The following is a 26,517-nucleotide window of genomic DNA, read 5'->3' as shown; positions in this document are numbered from 1 at the left end:
CAGAGGAAGAAGTGGAGAGCCAGGGACAAAGTCTTGACTGAGACCCACAGCCGTTCAGCAGAAGTTCATGTATGAACCATCTCTTGGCCACAGGTCAGGATGTCCTAGAAGCCGATTCCACAGAGCTTCACAGGCACTGCCAAAACAGAGATAGGAAGTGGAGCCACAACTGACGAGGAAAGCCAGAGTCCAAAAGAGCCAAGATGAGGTCTTGCAAGTTGCCAGCAGCAGACGGGATCAGAGGAAGATATGGACTCTGTTATGGAACCAGAGGTTAGAGGCACAAGAGGCAGATAGTTACAAGTCAGTGACTGGCAAAAGAGGGCATGGTCCTGGACCATAGTCTAGTACCCCTTAGGTGGGTGCTCATAACATCCTTTGTTGAGCCCCTATGGATATGATAAGATTTGAGTGAGAAGCACAGTGTCCTTAAAAGGACAAGGGCAGACAGAAGAGACAAAGAAACCTAAGAATGAGCTGGAACACATGGGGCACCTCAACATTCTGCATCCATTCCTTGTACGAGGGCCACCATTATTTTTTTCTGTGCCATTCCCATTAGTTACAAAAATCTACGGTTCCAAACGTTCCCACGGGTTTGAGTGTGTAACTTTAACACTGAACAGAACAATGCACCTCAAAACAGGTGTATGGCACTCATTATAAAATGCCAAACACTCTAAGGGTATAAAAACTCCTCACGTTTCATTAACGTATTAACATTTATTAACTGATTCCATAACACCTTAGATAAGTCCTTTATTAGGGTGAAAAGCCCCTGGATGTCCCTCTGCCTAGTTGGGAAAAAAACAGCCCTCCCTCAAAAAGTAACAAATGAACTATGAACTGTATTCTATCAGGAATTTCCCTGAATGGGGAGAAAATATAAAATATATTCATGAACACACCTATTTCCGTGGCACTCCTCAAATTTCCAGCAGGTTTCTGAAAAGATATATATGTTTTTAAAGGCCCCCTCCTTCTTGAGGACATCCATTTTGCACTTGTATCCACCACATTTGCACATGAAAAAAATCCATCACTGTGTATACAAATGCCAAATTGCAATGCAAATAGGCATTTGTGTGCCCAATTACCCATTTTGTGTGTTTGCAAAACGGATGTGCCGGCAAATTCTGCAGGTGTGAGTTGGTAGCCTGCTGGCAACCTGGCTCCCACTGAGTCAGCACCAAATAAGGTGCTGTCTCCTCACAGGGGGGCTGCAGGGAGAAAGTCCATCTCAGGGACAGCCCTTAAACTTGATACCAGATGTGGACGGCAAACAGACAGACAGTTCGTGCAGAGAGGAGGATAAAAACAAATAACTCTAAAAAGTAAAAGAACTTCAGACATACAGTTGATGATTGGGGGTATCCTGGAAGTACTAAAGGTTTCCATTGCATGACCCTAAATGCCTTCAGTGCACACTTTTTATTCGGAAAGTGTATTTTTTTCCCCATTTATTTTATTGCTGTAAGAACACTTTACATGAGATCTACCTTCTTAACAAACCTTAAGTGTACGATATTGAATTGTTAACTACAGGTACAATGTCGTACAGCAGATCTCTAAAGATTATCTTGCTTAACTGAACCTTTGTTCCTTGACTGGCATCTCCCCATTTCCCCCTCTCCCCAGCCCCTGGCACCACGATTCCTCTCTTTGATTCTATGAATTTGACAATTTTAGATGCCTCATATAATCGCAATCATGCAGTGTTTGTCCTTCCGTGACTGGTTTATTTCACTTAGTATAATGCCCTCAAGATTCACCCATGTTGTCAAATATTGCAGAATTTCCTTCTTTTTCAAGGCTGAACAATATTTCACTGTCTGTATGTACCCCATTTTCTTTATCTATTCATCCATCACTGGACATTTAGGTTGCTTCCACATCTTGGCTATTGTGTTTAGTGTTTCAATGAACATGGGAGTGCTGATAGCTCTTTGAGATCCTGATTTCAATTCTTTTGGATAAATACCCAGAAGTGGGATTGCTGGACATATGATACTTCTATTTTTAATTTTTTGAGGAACCTCCATGCTGTTTTCCATAGCAGTTATACCGTTTTGCATTCCCACCAACAGTGTACTGGGAAAACCTATTCTTCAAAGCATATTTTATATCGTTTTGAAGTGTGACTCTAATATGCCACACTTCATATCTAAGTGTGACATAGATATCCCAACCATCGCTCAGAATATACTGATAAATCCCAAAGCTTTCCCTGGTTGATCTGCAAGCATGTTGCCACCAGCATGCCAATCACTAGGACCTCCTTCCTTTCTCTGTCAGAATTCTCAGGAACTTGGAAGAGCCAACAACTCTCTTGACTTACGCAAGAATTCCCCTTCAGCCAACTGCTACCCAAGTAAGCCACCACTATTTCCTCCCAACATCCGTGATGATCACAACAAAAATTCTGGCCCAAAAGGTAATGGGTAAGTTACAAGGATGGCGTAAATTGTAACGATGGATGATCTTTCATTGGCTTGTGTGTTTGTTTGTTGCTTCTGATGTAAGTCAAGCTCAAATATGGCACACCCAAGAATTCACTGTTTTATTGGCAAATCTATAGTCTGGTCCACAAATTCTTCACTTCACTTGATGTTTTTAACATGGTGATTGGTGAAAATTAAAATTAGATAAGGTTCTACTTTCTTTGGGTTCCTAACTATATGAAGTCATTTAAAAATCATTGTTGTCATCATACAAATTTCATTTTTAATCCTCTTTTTTGTATCTAACTCTAGTTTTTTTAAAATTCAGAGCAAAATACAGGCAACCAGCTTAATCATAAATGTACCACTTCCTTTAGGATGTCAGCAATTCTCAAAATTGCCGTAGATATTTGCTAGATACCAGAAATGGGTAATGTATTTTAAGTGGCAGAAATGCATTAGTACTATGTAAGTACATGATCCTTAATGTACTAATCTCAGCAATATGTGTAATGAGGACTTTCAGTAACACTTATTTTAAGTGTCCTCTGAGAAATGCTAATTTACAATGAAACACCTATGGAAGTACATGTGACATCTACATGAATACCAAATGAATTCATTTTGATCAATGCTATTACAACGAATATAAAATGAATTCACAATGATAGGATATTTAAAGTATTACCAAATTTTCTTTTAATATTACATGTGCTATGGAGATTAGAATATATTAAGAATCAGACTGAATATATATACACATAAACACTTTTACACACACACACATACATATACCAAAAAATATATCCCTACTAATTACTTAATTAGCAAGTACCCTTTTAAAAAGAAACATTTTACTCACACACACACGTACACACACACACAGTCTTAAATGCACAAAATGCTTATGTCAGGTTTACAAAATTGTATACTGGATATTACTAAACACAAGATTTGCATTACGAGAGCAAGCAAACAGACAGGTTTTGTGGATCTTAGATTTGACAAAAGATGTCTCCAGATCTACATCTTGAATTTTCCTGACTCTTTCAGGATGGCAATGGTTGGTAAATTGATTCATACCACCTGTTAAAACTCACAGGTAGTTTTTGTGTCTAGTCAAAGATAATCAATGATGGATGGACAGATGTATGTATGGATAAATGAATAGGTGGATGGTGAATAGTATGATATTTAAATACAATCTCTGAGAGATTAAAGCTTCTCTCAGAGTTTTTAAGAAGCCAGAATTTGGAGGGAAAGTGTGAATTGCCCATTTTTGTCAATAGGTTGTTTCTTTTTGTTGATAAACTAAGATCCACAGACTGTGGGCACTCAACCTTGACTTAGACTGACCCACTGTAAGACATACAACCATGTAATCAGTCAACAAGAACTGACCTTGGAAGACGGAGTCTCTGGTCCTATTTAGAGTTTTACTGAGCTAATATGAGCAGGCCAACAATGGTCTCCCAGACAAAGCCAGCAAGAGTCCATACGGTCTAGATCCCACCTCAGATCACAGGAGATCTCAAACACATACATCAAACTTCTCACCTGCACACCTAAACCAGACTTCACTCAAATAATAATCAACTGGTTATCAGTTCCTACCTCCTCAGCATCACTCACACGCCTTTCCTCCTCTTCTTCACTGCCACAACCCTCAGTCAGAACTTCATCATCTCTTGCCTGGGTATTTCCAATATCTCACAACTCATCTATCTCCCTGACTCCCTGTCTCCAGTTATTCCGACACGTTGCCAACCCGAGTAACCTTCTAACAAGCATACTGGATCTGGTCAAAATTCCTCCACGGCCCCTGCCACTCCTACAGGACGAAATAGAATGCCTTTTGGGGCACACAGGGCTCAGCCAACCTGTTCAGCTTTACCTCCCTCCACATATGTGCTTCATGTGCCAGCACTGCCGACCTACCACAGTGCCTTTCTACATGGTTCCTTCTGCCTGGCATGTCTTCCCCTCACCTGCCGGCTTGAAAAACAACTGCTGCTCCTTTGAATTTCAGCTCAAAACCTTCTATGAGGCCTTTCTTGTCCCCTTGCTGCCATCTGAATCCCACGGACTCTGATACGGCAGTTTTCACACAGAATTCTAACCTTCTGTTAACATGTCCACAGAGCAACTAGACCATAAAATCTTGAGCCAAGAACTGTATTGGTCTTTGTCTCCCAAGCCATTGCCCAGTGTCTAACGTATGGTGCTGATTCAATGGATGATGAGTAAATAGACTTGTCTCCTAAAGATTCTATTGTCCTTTCTGCTGCCCACTCTTCAAGTAGACATTCAGAAATGTGTGCTCACAAATTGCTCAGTAAGCACCATTCTGATTTTAATTGACTCAGCGAGCACATTCGAAATGTGTATGGACAACAGTGTGAACCTTAAAGTCCAAGTCATCCTCTAATACCCTCAAACCTCCTAGGAAATGAAATTACTGTAACATTAAACCGAAAATTAAAATAGTTAAAATGTATTAGTCGCCTGCTATGTGTCAGGCATGGTACTAACTGCTTTATGTATATTACTTCATGAAAATTTCACATCACTATTACTAGCCCCATTTTACAGATGAAGAAACCAGGGTTTAGGGAAGTTAGGTAACCTGATCAAGGCCACAGGCTAAGGAATGGAGAAGAGGGATTCAAGCACAAGTTTGGTCAGCTCGATTCCTAGGCTCACAACCTGACAACATTACCTTTCCTAGTTGTGCCAGAAGCATCTAGAGTTTCTGGAGTAGAGAACCTAACATCCTTCCAGAGTCTTATTAAATAAGTCTAAAAGTCAAAGTAAGCCAGGTCACTGAATGTTCACTCCACATTCAATAAAGGGAAGTTCCTTTTGCCTTAGAAATTTTGGATTAAAATCCTCTCACACAGGAATTGACATCTTAATAACTGGAAGATGAAGTGTGATGTTTTCACCCATTCTGTTGGATTTTATTTTCATTTTTTGGCAAAGGCTTGCTACCCAATTTTTTAAAAACTCATTTTCAAATGACTTCAAACATTCTTCTACTATTTCCTTTTTTCTAGAGAGCAAACTGATACCAATTCTACTTTCTGCTCTGATAAAAAGAGAATTATAAATCTGAATTTGGCTTCTGGTCCTCGCTTGATTTTTGTCATTGGGTTTTTTGTCTTTGTTTGGCCTGGAAAGTATCCTACGTCAGTTCTTGAAATGAACTGCCCATTTTGAGTTTGAACACATTTTTAGAAGAAAAAAGTAAAACCATAACGTTTGTTTGTTTCTGGAATGAACTTAGCTTCCAGCCAAGGTCAAAGTGGGGCAATGGGGAGGGGCTCACGGCCAAAACCTCAGCAACACCTCTCTTTTACAGCAAATACTGCTCGAACCCTAAGGTTGCTTCTGTCTGTGAACTTGTAAGAGTCCCCCCGTCGTGTGGTGTCAACTGACTCTATTTGCAATTATCGGACAAACAGAGACATGTTCTTCTATTTTTCAAGACAAAATCAGTGGCATCTTGCAAACATCCCGGGAGTTCTGGGACAGTTTGGCCAATCAAGATGTCCTGTCGCTCCCCGCCATCAGAAGCCTGATGCTTCATCAATGCAGTAGGTTCCAAAATCCAAGAGTAAAATCAGATTCCACAAAGCCACCCGTGTCTGGAGATGTTTCTAAGCAGAATATTGAGAAATAACTCAGTAATAACTGGTCGGAAAAAAATGTATATCCTCCAAAGAAGGAATTGTAACGTTGGATTGGGTATTTTGTGGGGACTGAAATAAGATACTCGAAGCAACAGGATTCAAGTCCTGATTCTTTTTCTCCATTTTCAAACTGCTAGGAAACCCCCAACTCAAATATTACCTTTGCTGAGATATCATCCTCTAGTCCCACTTCTTAAATACATAATGCTTGTCCCCTGGTTCCCACAATAATTCATTCAGAAGCCCGTCATCCTACCCTCTACAACACGGTACGACTGGGTACTCACGTAACTCTGAAGCCACTGAAGGTAGGGACTGTGTCATATTTGTGACCGTGTCCCCAGTGCCTGGCACATAGAACAGGGGTCAGCATACTTTCTTCTGTAGAGAGCCAGACAGTAAACATTTTAGGCTTTGTGGACAATATGGTCTCTGTGTATCTGTGCAGCAGCCATTACAGTGCAAAAGCACCTAGAGACAACATGAAGATGAATGAGCCTGGTTGTGCTCCAAAACTTTATCTACAAAAACAGTTGGTGGGGGGCTTCCCTGGTGGCTCAGTGGTTAAGAATCTGCCTGCCAATGCAGGGGACATGGGTTTGAGCCCTGAGGGTCCAGGAAGACCCCACATGCCACGGAGCAACTAAGCCCATGCGCCACAACTACTAAGCCCTTGTGCCACAACTACTGAAGCCCGTGCGTCTAGAGCCCATGCTCCGCAACGAGAGAAGCCACCACAATGAGAAGTCCGGGCACTACAACGAAGAGTAGCCTCTGCTCTCCACAACTGAAGAAAGCCCGCGTGCAGCAACGAAGACCCAATGCAGCCAAAAATAAGCAAATTTTTAAAAAATTCAAAGAAACTAAAAGAAAATTCAATTGAGTAAAATGAAAAAAAAAAAAAAAACAGCTGGTGGGCCAGATTTGCCCAGCACGCCGTAGTTTGCCACCTCCTGACATAGAGTATGTGATGAAGAATGTAAAGGAGGGAGAGCAGAAGAGAAGGAGGGAGGGAACAAGAAAGGAAGGGAGAGAGGGGGAGAAGGAGAGTTTGAAGAGGTGGAGAGGGAGAATAAGCCCAGAAATAAAGTAAGAATGAGACAAAATTTGATATGCTTCCCAGATGGTAAAGAGCTATTCCTAGTGAGTTTCTCTTCAGCAAAGCATTTAGACCATGAGAAACAATTCTAATTAGAATCCTCCTATTATTCTTCACATCGCATTCTCTACATGTAAATCTTCCCAACAGTTTCTCTCTTTTGGCAAATCATTATTTCCCATTTATTAAGATAAAGTACTGTTGAAGGGCTCCGTTGCTGGCTAATAACTACAGTCCGCCTACAGGTGTCATATTTTATGCACTGAAAAGAGAGTATTGTTTTGCCACTTTCTATGCAGGAACTACAAATGCCTGGAAATAAATGACTTTTGACTGCTGATCAGAAGCACACTTTAATCAGTTACTGGTCTATGATCAATAATTAATCACGCTATTCTGTCTGGGTAATAAATAATAGGGAAAATATCAATGAATATATAGTTGGCCAGATTCTCCCTGGGGCAAAACAGAAAAGGATCAGCATGAATGTCTGCCTGGAGCACCCTGTGAATTCTCAATATAGGGCTTTGGGGGCCATTCCAGGAGGGTTGGGGCTATTAGTAGGAGAAGGAGACCTGTCACCATCAGCACCTCCCCCCAGGTCCCTCAGAACTAATAATCCCTACTTGGATCAAATGTGTCTATGCTATTTGACAAAGGGGTCTGCAATAGCAGGGGTGCCATGGGATGGGCCAGTGTTTCACAGGTACTGTGATGGGGCTCCCCTCTTGAAGCTGGAAGCAGTGGGTGGCAGCAGGAGTAGAGACGCACCTCACTTTACATTGTAAAACTTATATGTCAGAAACTGTGTCGACTGCAGTTTTATACATTGGATCCTATAAGAGTACTCAGTAACTTTGCTATCTAAAAGCTTTATAATGGAATATTTTATGAAGGGAATAATGGTATGGATTTTCTATTGGTGCGTAACAAATTACCCCAAATTTAGTGACCTAAAACACATTCATTATCTCACAGTTTCTGTTAGGTCAAGGGTCTGGGCACAGCTTAGCTGGGCTCTCTACTCACGGGCTCACAAGGCTGCAATCCCAGTGCTGGTCAGGGCTGTGTTCCTTTCTGGAGCGCAGGGTCCTCTTCCAGGCTCACATGGCAGTTGGCAGAATTCAGTTCCTTTCGGTTGTATGACAGAGTCTGGGCCTCTTACTGGCTGTCACCATAAGAACGGTGCCCCAATTGATCTTTTTGGCGAACTTCCAAGCACAGGTATAGGGAATGAGAGCACACACATGGGAGGGAGATCTAGAGTGAATTGCTATCACAGTTCATGTAGCTTGTGTTCTTCAGTGCTAGTAGACATTTAAGAAGATCCTGCCTTCTTTTAGCTGCTTGGGAGCTCTTCCTGGGCAAAAAGTCTAGGCAGAAGTGTCCATTATGGAGTGCCACGCTACCATCATGCTAGATTTATAGATCCATGGCCTTTTTTATGCTAACGTAGATGGAACCGTCCTGCACTTAGGTGACAACAATATTTTTGATACAAAAGTTATGATACTTTTTATGACACAATCTCAGTTGTCTTTATTCTAACTGGGTTAGCATAAGAAAAGCATCATTTGGACTGTGGTATTAGCAAATTGCCTAATCTAGTTAAGTAACCTGCTCTGGGTCAGGTGCTCTCTTTTTATTAACTTATCTCCCCCAAGACTTCAGCCTTCCTACGTTACAAGGACATGGAGCCAAACTCATAAGCAGCCTTCCTAATAAAGCATGACACCTGCCAATACCATGGTCTGTCTCTCTTGGCCTCCAAGGAGCCTTGCCAGAATGGCCCACATCAGCCTGAGGGAGCATCTGGGCCTGCGAAGCACCAGTGTCGCTGCCACTCTTCACAGCTCCGAAGGATGGGAAGGGCCCCAGATTCACTGAGCAAAGACGATGAAGAAAAACTCCTTAGCCTATCTGAGTAACTCCCTAGCCATCCTGGGAGCAAATCCATAAAGGAAACCAGTACTTTAAGTGTCTGATAATTATCTATCTATCTGCTTCTTTACTCTTCCATCTATGTGTTTCCCAGCTTCTTTGCTGTCAGTTACAGGGCTCACTCTCAAGATTTGAGAATAGACATCTGAACCCTCTTTAAAACTGCAGCATTGGGTGTCAGTCGAACCGCACACCTAAAAACTGTACCTTTCAAAGAACGGCTTTAATCAGCTGTTCTCTTTCAACGTTGTCCTTGAATAAAGAAGGTTGGTCTACGTGTAGGTTCCCTCCAAGCTTGCCTTAAGTGCCTCATGAGGGCACTACCTTACTCTGCCATATTTGATGCGTGGCTTTCAAAAACCAGGGAAGCAGGAAGAGACCTCAGAGCAGTGTGAACTACGTTTAAACAGACAAGTGGGTTCAACTGCTAAAATGCTCAGCACTCCAACCTCTCCCAAGGGCCAGGGAGCTTCTGCACGGTCGGGATGCCTTTCCAAAACCTCTTGGAAACAGAGGCAGCATTCAGCTCTTGTAAAAGAAAAATGACTCTGGATAAGACAGTATCAGATCACTTTTAACCTAAGAAAAGTGAAAGGTTAACGGGAAGCCATATGTTATCCAGAAACTCAGATGACTAAGTATCTACCAGGTACCACCTTCACCTGATGGGGAACTGGAGGGGAGGAGGGTAGGCATGCATGCACGTGTGCACCCAAGCTCCATCCTCCACAGAAGCACCAACATGGGAGAAACCTACTTGGCTTACTGGCCGCCCTGACTGGCTGCCTTAGCTGAACTGGAGAGGACTTGCAGCCACTTCAGAGGAGGGTACACAGCCAATGCAAACCAAACACAATCTGCTTCTTTGTGAATTGCAAGCAATTCCCAACTGCCTGAGTTAATGGTACGGAGCAGTAGAGCAGATAACCCAATACGGTGGATAATCTCAAAATCATTTTCCATTTGGCTTGTGGAATGAATTAAATGATTTGTTTCAGCTTCAGCAGATTCACCTTCCTAATTATGTTTTTTGTTAGGCTGGAAACATTCAACATCGCAGGATGTTGCCAGGAATTCAAAAAGTGGGGCAGATGATAGACATGTGAGAGATCAGCCCAGAGGTCACCTGGGGTCATCAACATCTACTGAGTGCCCACTGTGTGCATGTTGCTGAATGGGACAAAAAGTGATGAAAGACATGTCTCCTGCAGTCAGGACTGTAACACAGTAAACAAGACCAGATCTAAACTTTAAATATATACCTTAGAGATAGTCAGTTATAAAAACGCATATAAAGCATGGATGCTCCTATACTTGGGATCTCCCTAGGTGTTCTACAAATATTCGTCAAATAAATGAATAAATGGATGAACAAGGCATATTTGGAAAGAAGTCAAATAAATCATTTCAACAATAAGCCTTCCTGGGCTGCCAGGACAAAGCAGCTCACTGTTCACTAGGGTGGTCAGGGAAGGTGCTCCCCTAAGTCAGAAGGTCCTAGAAAGCAGGCTGCATGCTCCTGAAGCCTTTGCACAGGTGGAGAACACGCGAGATTCTCTCCCCACCTTGCCTGACCCTCATCACCTTTTAGATCTTAACCCAATCCCTCTTCCTCAAGGAAATCTTTCCAAACTCAGACTACATCAGTCCCCAGGGATACGTGTTCTTAATATCCTGTACTTCATCTTGTAAGCACTTCATCCAACCCGCAGTAAACATCTGTCTTTGCAATATTTGTTGAAAGGCTGCTTCCTCTGATAGAACATAAGCTCCATGGTGGCAGGGACCATAACCTCTCCCACTTTCACCACTGTCTTTGCAGCACTTAACACAGTGACTTGCATGCAGTGAGGCTAAATAAATATTTGTGGAGCAATGTATTGAACTGAAGTGCTGAAGTCAGGAAAAAGGCTGCTAACTGAGCCCTAAGGACTGGGAAGGAAAAACTTAACTGAAGAAGATGGAAGTTTCCTAGAATCCCAGGAAAGGGAATTTGCCTACACGGCTACACAGAGATAAAAATGAACAGGAGGATTTCATGGGATCATTAGAGGACTGCTTCATAAAGTTGTAATAAGAATTAGAAATTATTTTAAAAAACAACAAAAATAACAGCTACCAGTTATTGTTTCCTATCAGCTAGTTTAGTGGATTCTCTCATCGACTCTCATGGCTATTATCCTTATTTTACAAGGAGGGAACTGAAGCTTACAGAATTTAAGGTCATCTAGCAAATATATGGCGGAGCCACTATGTGAAGCCAGGCCTATTCATCTAGGTGACTCCAAAGCCTGTGATTTCTGCCACTAAAAGCACACAAGGTACTGTATTCAAAAAGACTGTGCTACTTGTAAAGCACCTGGCAGCTGACATTTGTGTGGGTACAGGTAAACACAGTCAAACAGCCAAGTAACAGAGTGATTGATTACCTACCTAGATAACTAACTTACTAGCTAACTTAGGAATCCAGAATTTCTCAATAACGAAATACACCTCTGTTTTACTGGGTTATGTAAGCTTTGCATTGCATGACTGGTAAAGAACAGAAAATCTGCGTCTCCTTGTTGCCCCAATATACAGGTGACAGCAGAAATATATCCATGCACTTTGTCTCCTACTAACTAAGGCTTTTTTTTTTTTCCTTTTCTGCTAAGGCTTAAGGTGACAGAATAAATATTAAAACCAACGTGGCCTTTCTCAAAAAGTTCGAGGCTAATTGGACTAAAAGTGACTATTAGAATAGATTTGATGCAAGTGTGCAAACCCTCGTATGGCCAGGATCATCAAGTTGTTTTGGTGTAAAGACATCTAAACCTCCAGACCCTTAGCTCCAAGAAGACAGGATCCAAGTCTGTTTTTCACCTTTACATCTCTGGTGTCAGCTCAATACAAAGCATTCAATATGTTCACAAACTTTGGAATCAAAAGTGAATATTTAAGATTCAGTTAATTTTAATTATAAAAGGTTAAAGGAACATTGAAAGCCCTGGACCAATATATTCATTGTCACTGTAATTGTCTCTTGTAGAACTAAGAAATACAGGACACTTTAGGAGACAAGATCAAATAAGTTTGCCTGTATTTGTATTATTAAAAAAAAGTAAGTAGCATCGACATATATACACTACCGAATGTAAAATAGCTAGCTAGTGGGAAGCAGCCGCATAGCAGAGGGAGATCAGCTCGGTGCTTTGTGACCACCTAGAGGGGTGGGATAGGGAGGGTGGGAGGGAGGCTCAAGAAGGAGGGGATATGGGGATGTATGTATGCATATGGCTGATTCACTTTGTTCTACAACAGAAACTAATGCAGTATTGTGAAGCAATCATACCCCAATAAAGATATATTTAAAAAAAAAAAACAAAAGATGAGGCCAGAGAGCTAGCTCACTCCCTTTCCAGCACTTAAGGACACAACAAGAAGACAGCCGTCCGCACCCCAGAAGAGGGTCCTCACCAGAACCTGATGATGCTGGCACCCTATCTTGGACTTCCGGCCTGTAAAACTGTGAGAAATAAATTTCTGTTGCTATAAGAAAAAAAAATGTAGTCGCTGAGAAAGCATTTATTTTGCAACACAATGGCAAACAAATATAACAAATAAATGAGCTGACTAAAAATTTTTTTTCCTTTGAAACTAGTTACCTTAGCATCCCATTGACATATCCTGATTGGCAGCTTTTAGACTACCATTGACTTTCAATTAGCATTTACTGGTATTATTATTAATAACAATCAGCATGTTTAAATTTCCTCTCAGGAGATGTCAATGGATTTCCATTTTTCAATAATGAGGATTTGAGAAATGATCTGTTTGAATACATCTGAAAAATGTGCTGCTGAAAATAAGAAGACGTCTATCTGTCCTGAGGACAGTCATTACCTCTCACACAGGTATGCGAGCACAGAACACAGGGCGTTATTTGTGTTCAGCATATCCTGGAGGTTTTCTGGGAGCTGGGTGCAAACCACAGAAAAATAAGTCACCATCTCAGGATGCATTCCTCAGATATTCTGGTTTCTGAGACAAGTGGAATTATTCCCCACTAATTTATACACCAGTGAAACTGGCCTGTTGGCAAGTCTACAATTAATGTGAATGCCAAGTGGGAAGGCAGCTTTGTTTCATCTCAGAGAACACTTCGCTGAACAGCAGTCTCCCCAGCTGAAAATGCATGCAATGTCTCTCTCTTTTAACTTGCAGCAGACGCTGGCATTTCTTCATCTCTATTCACTCTATCATTATGATGCATTATACAATGTAATGATGTAATACACCGGAAAGCCAAAATGTGCGCGCCTTGCCAAAAATAATAAGAAGAAAAGTATACAATTATTTTCTGCTATGAAAGCCACTATCACTATCATTTCATCCTTCCCCAGCCAAAATGAAAGCTTCCCTAATGGCTCTGAGTCTCTTTATGTTTGTGAATTGAACATGAATGTGAAAAGTAGGACGTCACCTCGTCCGTACTGAGTTAGAACTTTTAAATGATGTAAACAAATTTATCACTTGAGCATGGCGGGCTGGCTCCAGAGTCTGCTCCGGCCATATTTTCCATGGTGTCATTTCTGGTGTGATTCTAAATGTTACCAAGCCTTTATTTGTTAATAACAAATTTTCCTAAAAAGGGTCTGCCTTTTCATGTTTCATTAACATTAACCTACAATCACAAGCCACTGTTCTGGGCAGGAAGCACATTTCAGGGAAAAGTCACCGTCTGCTGGTAGCTGCATTCGTGGCTGATTAAATCAAAAAGAATCAAAGTAATAAAACCTCAGAAATAAAGCCAACTAATTGCTACATTTTCCCTCCCCCTTACTGAACGCTATTTTGAGTTACAGAAGCAGAAAATTGTTTTAAGAATCAGATATTTTTAATGCCTCACAAGGAAATATTCCCAAAAGATTGCAATATTGAGCAGAGACTCTTTCATCCAATTGCTTCTGGTTCTTCCCCTCCTCTTCTTTTCTTCCCTCCACTACCACCCCCCTCCCCTGCTCCCATGCATTTTCTGGGTAGATTTTTTTACAGCATATCTAATGTTTTTCTTCATTATTACCAGGGATCCACCTCTTATAAATAGGAGCAAACCAAAAGAAGGAAGCTACATTGATGACCATCCAGCTTGCTGGCCAAAGCTCTGTCAATTTGGATTTCGGTGACATCTCAAAATGATATTTTCAGCTCTGTTATTACAATTGTAGTTGAGAAGTGGTTGATTAGATGGAGGCCAGAGAGGAATTTTAAGCGAACACAGGGACCAGAACAAGGGCATGCTGCCGTCCACTGCATTCTGGCTCCAGCGTCGAGAAAACTGCCTTCACAGAGCTCACTCGCAAACCACAGCCACAGATCATAAAGCTCCTGAGTGGGCTGGCCCCCCGCTTTATGCTGAAAATTTGTGGGATGCCATTTTTTGCCTGGCAAAATTAGTAGGAATGCTTAACGTAATTAATTTTTATACTAAACACGTGTTATTTTTTTTTTTTTAATGTACAATTACCAAACCATCAAAACCACAGTAGAGCACAATCAGATGTGCCTGAAAACACATAATTGACATAAAGGACGTTTAGGAAAATAACGTGAAAACATAAAATAAATGGTTATTGCTATTTAGAATCTGCATTTAAAGAGTGGAATTAATCATAATTATGCATTATTAGCTAATAATTGGGTGGAAGCATACAGGGCATATCTTGTTTATTGTTGCTGGTGATGCTATTGTTACTGTTATTATTATTTTCTGTGGAAAATTTTACCAACCTGAGATTGTTTTGAAGAATTCCCAGTGATTACTCAGTGCATACAGCCTGTAGACAGTTTTGCATTATTCACTCACCACTGAAACACAGTCACCTCTGAGGAAGGCCCCAGAAAATCCCAAACAGCTCATAAAAATACACCAGCAGGTGTAGGGTGTGTTTCCTCAACCAGAAGAAAGCCAAGGAGGGGTAGAAAGTAAAAAGGTATGGAATCTTCATGCAGGCTAAAAGCAGCCCAGAGCAGAAAGTGGAACTGCGCTCTGTTATACTGATTCAAGCATTAGTCAACATTTCATTTCTTCATTCATTTCCTCCCTCCCCCCCGTTCGCTCTCTCTCTCTCCCCACATATATATATATATATCAATATATATATCATGTTTACGTAGTACATATATAACATATTACATATTATAGATATGTGTGTGTGTATATATATATGTATACATATATATACACACACACCTATATATATATCCATCCTCAGAAATAAAAGGAAAAAACATGGTGGCTAGGTTTTTAATGACTGTTGATGATCAATAGTTACGCATAATATAAATTGTATCTGTATCACTGAGGATCAAAAGAAGGAAAGCTTCGTACAGTTCGCACTTTCAAACTTGAGGCTTCAGCACTCCAGCATGGCAACCTCAAGCTACCCACTCCAGTTCTTTACCTGGGGAATGTGTCAAGCACTCTATGATCAAATCCATGTGCTGAGAAACCATGAAGAATAAACGACAGTGCATACGGCAGAAGACGTGTCCTTAAAGTGTCAAAACAACCAGTTGGAAGGTGAAAGATTTGCTGACGTAGCCAGTTTTCTTGGTCTACATGAGGCAAAATAACTTTTATGATGGATCTTTTGTTTCTTTTCTCCACATTTTGGTGTCACATAAATTGTCAAAGGAACAAGACATAGAAAAGGAAGTGACCAAAATGGTAAAGACAGGAAGGAACAGCAAAAAAGAAAAGTAAACTTGGATAATTAATCAAATATAAATTTGTTACATATCAAAAAATAAGCAGACGACTTAAAAGTCCAATCTATTCCATTTATTTATTCAACAACTATTTCTGGATTTGATGCCTGCTACGTATCAGACACTAGTCTAGGTCCTGGGGATTCAGTGAATAAAACAGACAAAATCCTTGCTTTCATGGGGTTTACATTAGGTGTGAAGGGGGTGGCTGGTGGCAGAAGGAGACAGGTGACAAACCAATAATAAAAATACATAGTAGGCAGGATGGCAGTATGTGCCTTGAAGACAAATAAAACACAGGAACGTGGGCTGAAAGTGTGTGTGGGGTGGGAAGCTGTTATGCAATTTTACAGAGGATGGTCAGTAAAGATGTCTCTGAGGGGTGAAATCTGACCCACTGGCCATTTAGACCACTGACCTATTTTGATAAAAACTTAATCAGATCATCAATTTGAATAAGCTTTTCCCCTTCCGGGGCAAAGATGATCAAACTGATCCAGCAACCTCTTGAAAGCATAACATTAGGAAAAATTTAAAGGATTCCAGGGAAGATTTGCATGGACTGCAGCTCCTGTGCAATAGTATGAGTTCAAGTTAACAGATGCCTTAAAAAGAGGAATGAAACACTTTTCTCAGAATAGTGCAAACTGTATTTCTCTCATTTGTTTTAAACACAGATCAGTTTGTCTGAATTCAGCAAAGTAAAATAACATCAAGCAAAATGAAAGAAAGGACTAAAACTGTTGCGGGCTCTCTGTATGGGGCACTAGGGAGAAGGGAGTAGGACCTGGTCTTTCTAAGCAGCCAGATACCCAGTGTGGCTGGATTTACCTTTTTAAGCCATTTGTTTTCCAGACATTTAGACTTAGACCCAAGAAGGGAGGGCAGTATGCATATTTCTAGTGACCATACTCCCGTGTCATAATCTAGAGCTCAGGACCTGATAAAGAATTATTTTTCTAATTTGTGAATTCGTTTTATAAAAAGTCTTCCTAAGTTATTAACTTTAGGCCACTCTTAGTTCTTGTTATTTTTTAAAAATGACTTTCTGGAAAAGAATATAGTTACATAACTAAAAGCATACACTTCACCAAAACACACACACACACACACACACACACACACACCTCTATATAATTAAGTACAATATTTGGAACTTGAAAATTGAAATAGACTCCAGAAACCCAGAACCTATGGTTCCTATAAGTATACATCAAAATCAAAGTAATCTACGTTACCCTTGCAGAAAATGTACTTCTTTTCTGGAGTACACACAGCTCCTGGACTCTTAATATTGTCATTATTTATTTAAATAAGTAGTTTTAGCATAACCTGGCACCAGGCACATCCCTCCTGCCTCTCCCCCTTCCCCTCATACATCCAGCCAATAGAGCAGGAAGTGGTAAGGATCACTTCCTCTCAGAGGCTCCACTCCAAACCAATGCAGAAGCCAGCCCTGACTAATGGTATATTGGGAGGAGGCAAATCCACATACTGTGCTTACAGGGGAGCCAACAGGAATGCAGGCGTCGAAGACCCTAACCCTAGGCTCCTGGCAATCCCATGCTGCCAGGGCATGTTCCTCCCTGGGTACCTAGGCCAGTGGAGGAACTGAAGGCGAGTTTCCTTCTCCAGTTATACTGGATGTGGTGTAGAGGGTGGGTGGTGTTTCTCCATTACCACGTCTGTTTTTGTTGTCATTGACACTCACTGAGACCGTCTCAGAGCCAGAGCCAAACCCACGTCAAAACTGTGATGTTTAAGAAGAGGATTACATGTCATACAACCTCCTCTATTCCACTTCTCTCTCCTCCCTTTTACTGGTCTGGTTGGGCATCCGGGGCTCCCTCTTTCTCTCCACCCTTTGTTTACTCCCTTCACCAAGGCTTTGCTATCAACTGCTTATTCCTTGGTGTGAATGCAAGTTTACCAGTAACCTCCAGGGAAATTTGCAACCAAAAGTCGCTTCTGTCACTGAAAGAAAGAAAAGCACTGTCTCCCAAGGCAGGAGTTCCCAGGTTCTATGTGGATGCTGTCCTGGAGGCTAAGAAACCTTTGAGATAGATTTCAACTATTCCACTTGGGCACCCACCTCCAGACAAGCTTGAGCTCTAATCAGCCTTTGGCAATTGGATGGAAATTTTCTCAAGATACATAAAAAGTGAAGATGCAAATAATTTGTATAAAACCACCTGTCCTTTAACCAGGAATATTGTCCTTTTTAAATGATTGGACACACAAGCAGAACCAATGTGGCCATGCACAGGAAGGATCTGCTTTCGCCAGACTAAAAGAATTAAGTGCTGATTCTTCTCAGACACGGGCTTGCTTCTCCCTCTCTGCGCCCCAGGTCCTTTGCTGCCTCATGAACTTAGATCCATAGAACTGCATGTGGTGTGTTGCTGAGGATTTCCTCACCCATCTCCCTCTGCCTCATGGGGGTGTGAGCACCCTCCTCCTCCAAGCAGAAGGGTGAATGAGCGAGGAAGAGTACAGAGCCATCCTGAGCCTTCGTGGAGAATCTATTCATTGCCGACCCTGAAATGTGGCTTTATTCAGTCAGTCACCTCATGACTTTGAAGCTTGATTTGATCAAAGATGTTAATTATGCTTCTCTTTAACATGATTTATAGAACATTAGTGACAGCGGGGGAATGTTTACTCCGTGCAGGTAAGATACCGGTCTCAGGGCTGCCTCTGATTTCCATGTAATTAGGAAAATTTGACCCACCCAGGAGCCTACTAAGATCGCCACTCTCTTTCCTTCCCCAAAATGCAGAACAAGTCACTCACTGGCATGTTGTGTCTCCAGTTGCCTATAGCTTTTTTTTTTAATATAAAATTTAAGGTAACCCCTAAAATCGCATTTGTATGGACGTGTCATCTATGAGTGGCTTTGCACCAACAAATGGAGTTGGTAGCTAGCAACTACAGGTCTCTTCTAAATGAAAATCGAGTTAGTATTTCCTTTCTGGAGAGAGAAGTGTGTGCTTTGGGTATAAGTTTTACTGGTTTTCTTTGTTTTTTTCTTTGTTTTTTTTTTTTTTTTGTATAAGCTTTCCCCTATACACAGCTCTCCCTTGTTATGTGTATGAGTGTGTATTCATGTGATTGTGTGTGTGTGTGTGTGTGTGTGTGTGTGTGTGTGTGTGTGTGTCTGTGCTTTATAAATACACCTTTGGGAGTAAGAGCATTGCTATATTGCCTTGCAAATGGTCTGTGGAAGGCTCCCTCTTTCCTTGCTGAAACAACTGAAAATCTGGAATAGAAAGAAGATCTAGGGCCTAAAGATGCATAATGAACACAAAAATAGTAAGAGTTTATATCTTTTCATGCTGCCCCTGTGATAATCAGAGGTACAGCCATGAAATGGTTACACACTTTCCCTACCTCTTATATACAAGCCCACAGGTAACCACTTTTAGATACATCTCTTTCTCCATCTGTGCAAGTCTCTTTCAGAAACACACCCCTCAATTAAGAGCTCCCGCCAACCTATAGTTTTTGCGCCTGTAACATATGCTATGGCTTCTAGGAAACTTATAATGTTGTGGTTTTATGCTGTTACAGCAATGAAGCATCTACACAGTATAAACAAGAGTATAACAAGACCCCTTTAAAGGGGTAAGGTCTGCAGCAAAATTCTGAACCCATTTTAAGAATGTATAGCAAAAGGGTTTGAGAGCTATTCTGGAGAAAAAGGACAGGGATTACAAAGGAGAAATGGAAATCTTCCTTCTCTTTTTTTTCAATCGGAGCAGCTTTGTGTGAGGGTACACTGAGCTTTGATGTGAGCAATGTTTGGGTTTGTGTTGCCAGCAAGAAAAATTCAGTTGGTGCCACAATATATATGTGTACGGGAAGAGTATTTTTTAAAATACGATAAAATGTTATCTCTGATTAGAAACGAAAGATGAATTCTCCTGCTAAACCAGGTAACCCTAAAAGCATGTTAACATGAAATACTAAATAAAATGCTACTCATCTATAATAAATCTTATTACACATTTTGGCAGTTTTACTACTAACATAGTGAAGGTTTCAAGCAATGTTTGAAAATAGAAATCTTAAATTGAATCATTGTTGCATGAATATATGCAAAATATTCATTTCTAGCACTGTGAGGGTTGAGTGCTTTTAAATTGGAGAAATCACTCATGACTTCACCTTTTCATGCAAGATAAAGTTGTATGTGGTAACATCATTACAATGTCATGAAAGAAGTGGAAATCATACAACAGTTCTGCCTAAAGCTAATATACAAAAAAAGGGCTTCAATATTTTTCAATATTGTTCAATATTTAAAGGTGCAGTGCAAGGCTTTAAATATATTTTAAAAAATCATTAGGCTTTAGATGTCAGGGAGGCCTTTACTGAGCTCGGAGACTAATAAAATCATTGATGAGATCTCTTTAATATTTAACGGAATTCATGTCTTAGGTAGTAGCCTATTTTCAACTTCTGTCTCTGCAAACGGGGCTAAATATAGATTTTTAAAAAAAGATTTATGAGGAGGTGATTATAGATTTTTCTTAACTATAGCACTAAAATAAAACTATTTACCCAATGACTGTCATAACAAGAGAAAAAGCATTATGACATTTAAATAGGATTTTCTATCAATTCTTTAACAGAAGATAGCTTCAAAAGTAGCTAACACATTTATACATACTAACAATCAGGGAATTCAATCAGTGAAAATAAATGAGCAGATTTTCAAGTGAGTTGCCGAACCATGAATCATCAATAGAGAGTTAGGAGGATTGTGAGAAACTGAAAGATTTTTTTTTATATTGAGGACAACAATAATTGTTGTTGCTCATGAATCGCTTTGCTTTTTTTTCTATCCAGTGATAAAGAAAATTAGGAGCCAAAGTTCAGACCCAAAATCCTATGTCGCGTGTGTATGTGTGTGCACGAGCGTGTGTATGTGCATGCACTGATATAAGAACAGCTCTCATTTAATTATATTATTTCCTATAGTTACTCTGCGGGGGAATATCATTCATTCTAAGGTAAAGTAAGGCATTCACAGGCTCAACTTTAAACCCTGTTTATGTGTGAAATTGATAGCTCCATTTCTGTTATCAAGTCACTAGTCCAGCACTTTAAAGTCATGGTCTGCAAAATAAAATTGTCTCCCTTTTGAATGTCAACCCCTAAAACCAAATATTCCCATTTATTAAAATAAAAATGTAAATTTATAAATTATCATCCTATTTTTATGTAAAAGCATTCTGGAAAGTACCACATACCACTGTCACATGGCAAACAGCCCTCCCCATCATTGGCTGTTGCTAGGCTACTAGGAAATGGAATGGACCATTGCCAATGATGAATTAACTGATGAGCCAGGATGACAGTAATCTTTGTCACTGGATGCAGTAGCTGTCTGAGCCCTGTCATTTTCTGCATTTCATGTTAAACAGATATACCTAGATTGTAAAACAATACAAAGAAGAACCTGAAAAGAAAGAAGCAAACTTTGACAATCAGAGGGTGGTAGCTTTTTATATATACATACGAGGCTTATTACCTTCACTGAAGAATGAGCTCCAAAATGAATTAGCTTTTCTTTTTTAAATTAAAACCTGTGAGCAAATGAAACTTTGTTCTACATCAATAAAGCAGATTCAAAAGGATACCTGCTGGGAAGCACTTTGTAATCTGTGTCTACACAGAGCCAAAACATCTAACTGAACTGTGAAAACTCACAAAATAATCAAGATTTTTGGTCCATGACATTAACCATAGGGATATGTGTGTATGTAAGAGTATCCTTACTCGGGGAATAGTACAGATAAAGATGACCGAACCTGGGCATTTGGGCTTTGTAGACTTAACAGGCATAAATAACTAGTGATTGAAATATCCAGTGAATAACACCATGTCTACACAGGACACAAGATTTTTCCATCTGAACAAACTAACTCAGTGGAATTGATTTTTTTCTCATGAATTTATCTAGAAACACACTGCAGGGGTCTGTGGTTTTGTTCTACTTGCAGGTTCAACCTTAGACAAGTTGCAAAATCTCACAAGGCAGAGGGCAGGGACTCGGAAGTTCTGAGCAGTGGACTTCAAGGGGAGACAGAAGTAAAGTGAATGTATGCTCAGAGGTGTGTGCCTGTATCACAGCAGAAATCTGCTGGGATACAAGGAAGAAAAAATGAATTTGTGGACCCAATGCAGGCATGGGGGTGTTCGAGAAGTTACCACGTGAGCCACCACCAGCCAGGAAATTATACTGCAACAAACACGGCTTGACTCCAAAGCAATAAGACCGATTTCCATAAGTCAAACAAGGAAGGCTGCCTTATCCTATTTTCAAGCCATGAGAGGGAAAAATAAAGGGGGGAGACGCAGCAGTGGCACCTTTAGATGCTGGGAGTATTTAATGACAAAGGTCAAAAGGAAGAAGCAATATGGAGAGAGAAAGACAACACCAGGTGGAAGCAATTAAAAGTTAAAAATGATGTCTTGCCCAGCCATTTCCGTATCTAGTTTTTCCCCAAATCATCCTGGAGACAGAGCTCAACAATCTGGATTGACACTTGTGCTGATGCCATATCCCCTTTACAATTTTTCAGGAATGGTAAAATAGTTAGGTATGCTTCTCCTACTTGACTATGCGACAACTTACTCATCATGAAATAGATTAATTCTCTTAGATATACAAAGTGGATATGAGCGAGGGAGTGCGGGTATGCATATATGTGTGTAAGTGTGTGCGTGTGGTTTCTGTGTTTTTAGGACAAAGGTTCTGCCAATGAGACAGAAACTCTGGGGTCTTGTTAGTTCCGGCATTAGTGAGAAGATGAATGGCAGGGGGTTCTTTGGCCCTAATACTTCACAGCACTCAAGGCCTGTTCTGCTCTTTTTACCATGTGGGTTTTTGAAATAATAGACCATAACTATAGACTCAGTGCATGTGGATGCGGCCTGTATGCACTTAATATTTCAGGAGAAGTGTATGCAACCCAATCCAATCACTCTGAAAAATGTGGAAAATGGAAATGCATAAAGAAAGCTGCTGGCATAAAAGAGGATAAAGAAGGAATATTGATGAAGCTCTGTATGGATTAGCAAAATATATTTATGTAACATTTGAATATATATGTATATGCATGTATATATTCTAATCTATGTATATTTTTATATATTTAATATATATGTATACATATATATACTAATCAATGTATTAAAGCAAAACAAATCAGATCAGGAAATTTCTTTTCTTTGAAGTTAAAACAGCTGCGGGTTTTTGTCATCTCCTTTGTAAAGATCTAGAGAATTACAGATTTTAAATAAGACTGTAACCAATACTATAAAAGTATCAGTAAATACTGGAGAGGTACCCTGGTTAGTAGATAAAGGTGTTGAATCTGGAGCCAGACCTGGGTACACAGGCACAAATTTCAGCTCTGCTACTATTACCTCTCCAAGTCTCAAGCAAGTTATATAACCTCCTCTTGCTTCTGTTTCTCTATCTATAAAATGGTGGGGGGGCGGGGAAGGGGATAACAATAGTACTTACTATTGGATGACCTAATATTTATTTTTGAGACACTTAGGATAGTGCCTGGAACAAAATAAGCACTATAGTAATGTTTGTCGAGTAAATAAATACACACATACACAGTACTTATCCAGGAAATTCTATCAAAGGAGATTTTGAAATCTTCTTTCCCACAAAAAGGAAATCATTTTATTTTGATGGTTGGATATACTGGCAAACTACTGACTCACAACGCAGTATGAATGTTGGCTAATATTTCATTCTCTGTCTGGATAACTTAGTCCTATGGACCTAGAAAAGGATGGTTGTAACCCCTTGGGTCTGCTTTGCTGCCACCGGGATGCTCTCCACCTGTCTCCTGGGATAAAGTGCTAGTTACCTTGTCTACCCTAGGCTGTCATCCTCATCTTTCCCACACCACCTCATGGCTTAGCATAAAGACCGTGCGGGGGGAAGGTGGGCAAGAGAGGGAAACTTGCTCCAAATGACAGTGAGTAACATGGGATGAAATATAGTATGGAGGACAGAGAAACAGAGAGAGAAGAAAGCCCCAAAAGGAAAACCTATTCAGCCAGCCACCTGGCCATAAAACAGCTGAAACTTGAGACAGTGAGAGAGAGGGAGACAGAATGACTACTGTGAACAGGAAAGCAAAGGCACAGCCTCTGGCCAGACTGTCCTAATGGATGTCCAACAACAGCATTCATTCCTTCAACAGTATTTACTGAGCACCTAAGAAGACCCCTAAAATGTGATCAAAATATTCAAAACCCCCTGCCTCTACGGAGCGTACACTCCACAGAGGAAGAAACTGAATAATAAATAACCTAAATAAGTAAAATATACAATGTGTTCAATGGTAACAAGGACTAAGCGGTGAAAGCAGGCAAGAGGGTTAGGAAGTGGATGGGTGCAGGCAGGGGTTCATACTGGGCATCCACCTGCCGCTATTCCGTTCATACTACACAGGCCACAGGGGAAGGGACTTATGCTTAGATCACTTATCTGATCACTTTCTGATAATGCTATTCGGTTTTACTTAAATGCCCCCACTGAAATTCCCCACGACAGAGTCCTGCCCTGACTTCTCCCGTCCAGGGTTCAAATCTTAACCCATGTTCTGTGATTCTAGGCAAGTTACTTAACCTCTCTGAATCTCAGTCCGTTCATCTATAAAATTGGGATAATGGAAACACCTACCTCTAAAAGTGGTTTTTATAATTAGTAGATGATCCAGGTGAAACATTTACAACAGTGTCTAGTAAATAACTTACTTTAAAATGTTGTTATTTTTGTTGCCGTGTACATGGCCCTGAAAGGGGCAGAGACTCAGGGCTACTGGTTTCTTTTGCCCATGTACAACAAGGCTTCGAAGCACAAGAAAACAGAAGCCAGTGGCTCTTTCAAGTGATTCTATTGTTGGTGGCTACATTAAAGCTTGGGTTCATGACATTTTTATATTTCACCTAGTGGAGCAATTTGATAGTTTGCATGCACATGGCAACCTTTCAGCATCACCCCAAGGTTAGGTCCCTTAGAGAGGCCAAGGACTGAAGCAGTAGGGACAAAATTTAATGCTCTTAAACAGTATTCAGAAGACAGGGAAAGCACAAAGGGGTTTTGTGCTAGAACTCTCCTTTCAGTAGAACTAGAACACAGTACTTCAAGCTTCTGTAGGCATGTCTGTCTCAACTGGAGAGTGAAGCACTTTTGGAGAGAAATCAGTCCCTTATAAACCCTTAGCCACATACTTTAAGGCCAGAAACCTGTGTGAAAAGCATTCTTTGGAAAAGGAAATATGCAAATAGGATATTAGAAGTGGGATCAGACTTCTTACCTAATAGGCCATATTGGTCATCCTTTGATGGCATATTCTTTGATGGCATCGGAACATTTGATGGTTCCAATTCTGGTTGGAACCTTAGAATTAAGGGAAGAAACCTGATGTCTCAGCCTGTTCAAATATAGATGCTTTCATCTCATGAGAGGGAACTGGCTGTCTGGGTACAACTCAAGGATGGAGAAACAGCAACTGAACTGAGTGAAGTTATAAACACCCAGACCATGATGGTACTGCCAGGAGGAGAAGGAGGGAGCCCCCAGGCATGAGGAAAGTTGTCCGCCAATCAAATCTTCCCCAAGAATTGATTATAATTTAACCTTTTCTCAGCAAATCATAGACATCTACTCAGGGTTGTTAGAAATCCCAATTATGACCTACAAACAGCCTGAGAGAACTATCTGAAGAGCTAACTGAACTTTTCAAGGGTCTTCAAGACTTTCAGGGCCGTGCTCACAAAGCCAGCAACGCCTGGTGGTGGCTGTGTCTGCATATGAAATGCACGTGGATGGGAGAGGAGAAAGGTGGCTTTCCAGTGTATTCTAGGGGTGTGGGTAGGGGTGGGGAAGAAGAGTGGTTGAATTCAACTTCCTCTTTCCCCTGAATTCCAACAAATAGGTTTATATGTAGAAACACATATAATCTTCCAAAAATACGGTGTGATTTTAGTCCAGAAAAAAATGGAGATTCTTGACTTCAGATCTAAGATGACGTATTTCCATTTCCCTGGTGCTCTGCAGAAGCACCTCTAACTAAAAATGTACAGGATATGGTTTTCTGTATGAGAATTTTGTTTCTCTCTCTTAAGTGTAGTGACTTAAAAATCCATCACTGTACACAGTAAAGTCCACCTTTTTTTCCCCCCATAGACAATCCTCACTCCAGTTGATTCTAGAGAGACACACCTCCTCCTCCTAAGCCATTTCATAGGAGCTCTGCCCAGTGTACTGAAAGAAGCAGCCCAGCAAGCATGAACGACCTCTCCTCTCCAGCCACCCTCCCCCATCACAACTGTTTGGACCAGGAGTAGACACATGACCTGGGCTTCAGCAGATTCCTTCTCCTAGGAATCTGAAATAGGGAAACTGGGATCTGCATTACTTTGATGTGAGGAATATGAGCTGAACAGTCACGTAGATTTGCAGGCTAAGGCCACCATTTGAAGGCAGCCACGATGCGCCATGTGTAAGCAGATATGTAAACAGAGAAACTGGTCAATAGAGATGAAAATAAAG

Source organism: Globicephala melas, chromosome 12 (genome assembly GCF_963455315.2).
Source record: "Globicephala melas chromosome 12, mGloMel1.2, whole genome shotgun sequence".
Classification (NCBI taxonomy): domain Eukaryota; kingdom Metazoa; phylum Chordata; class Mammalia; order Artiodactyla; family Delphinidae; genus Globicephala; species Globicephala melas.
This window is presented reverse-complemented; position numbering follows the sequence as displayed.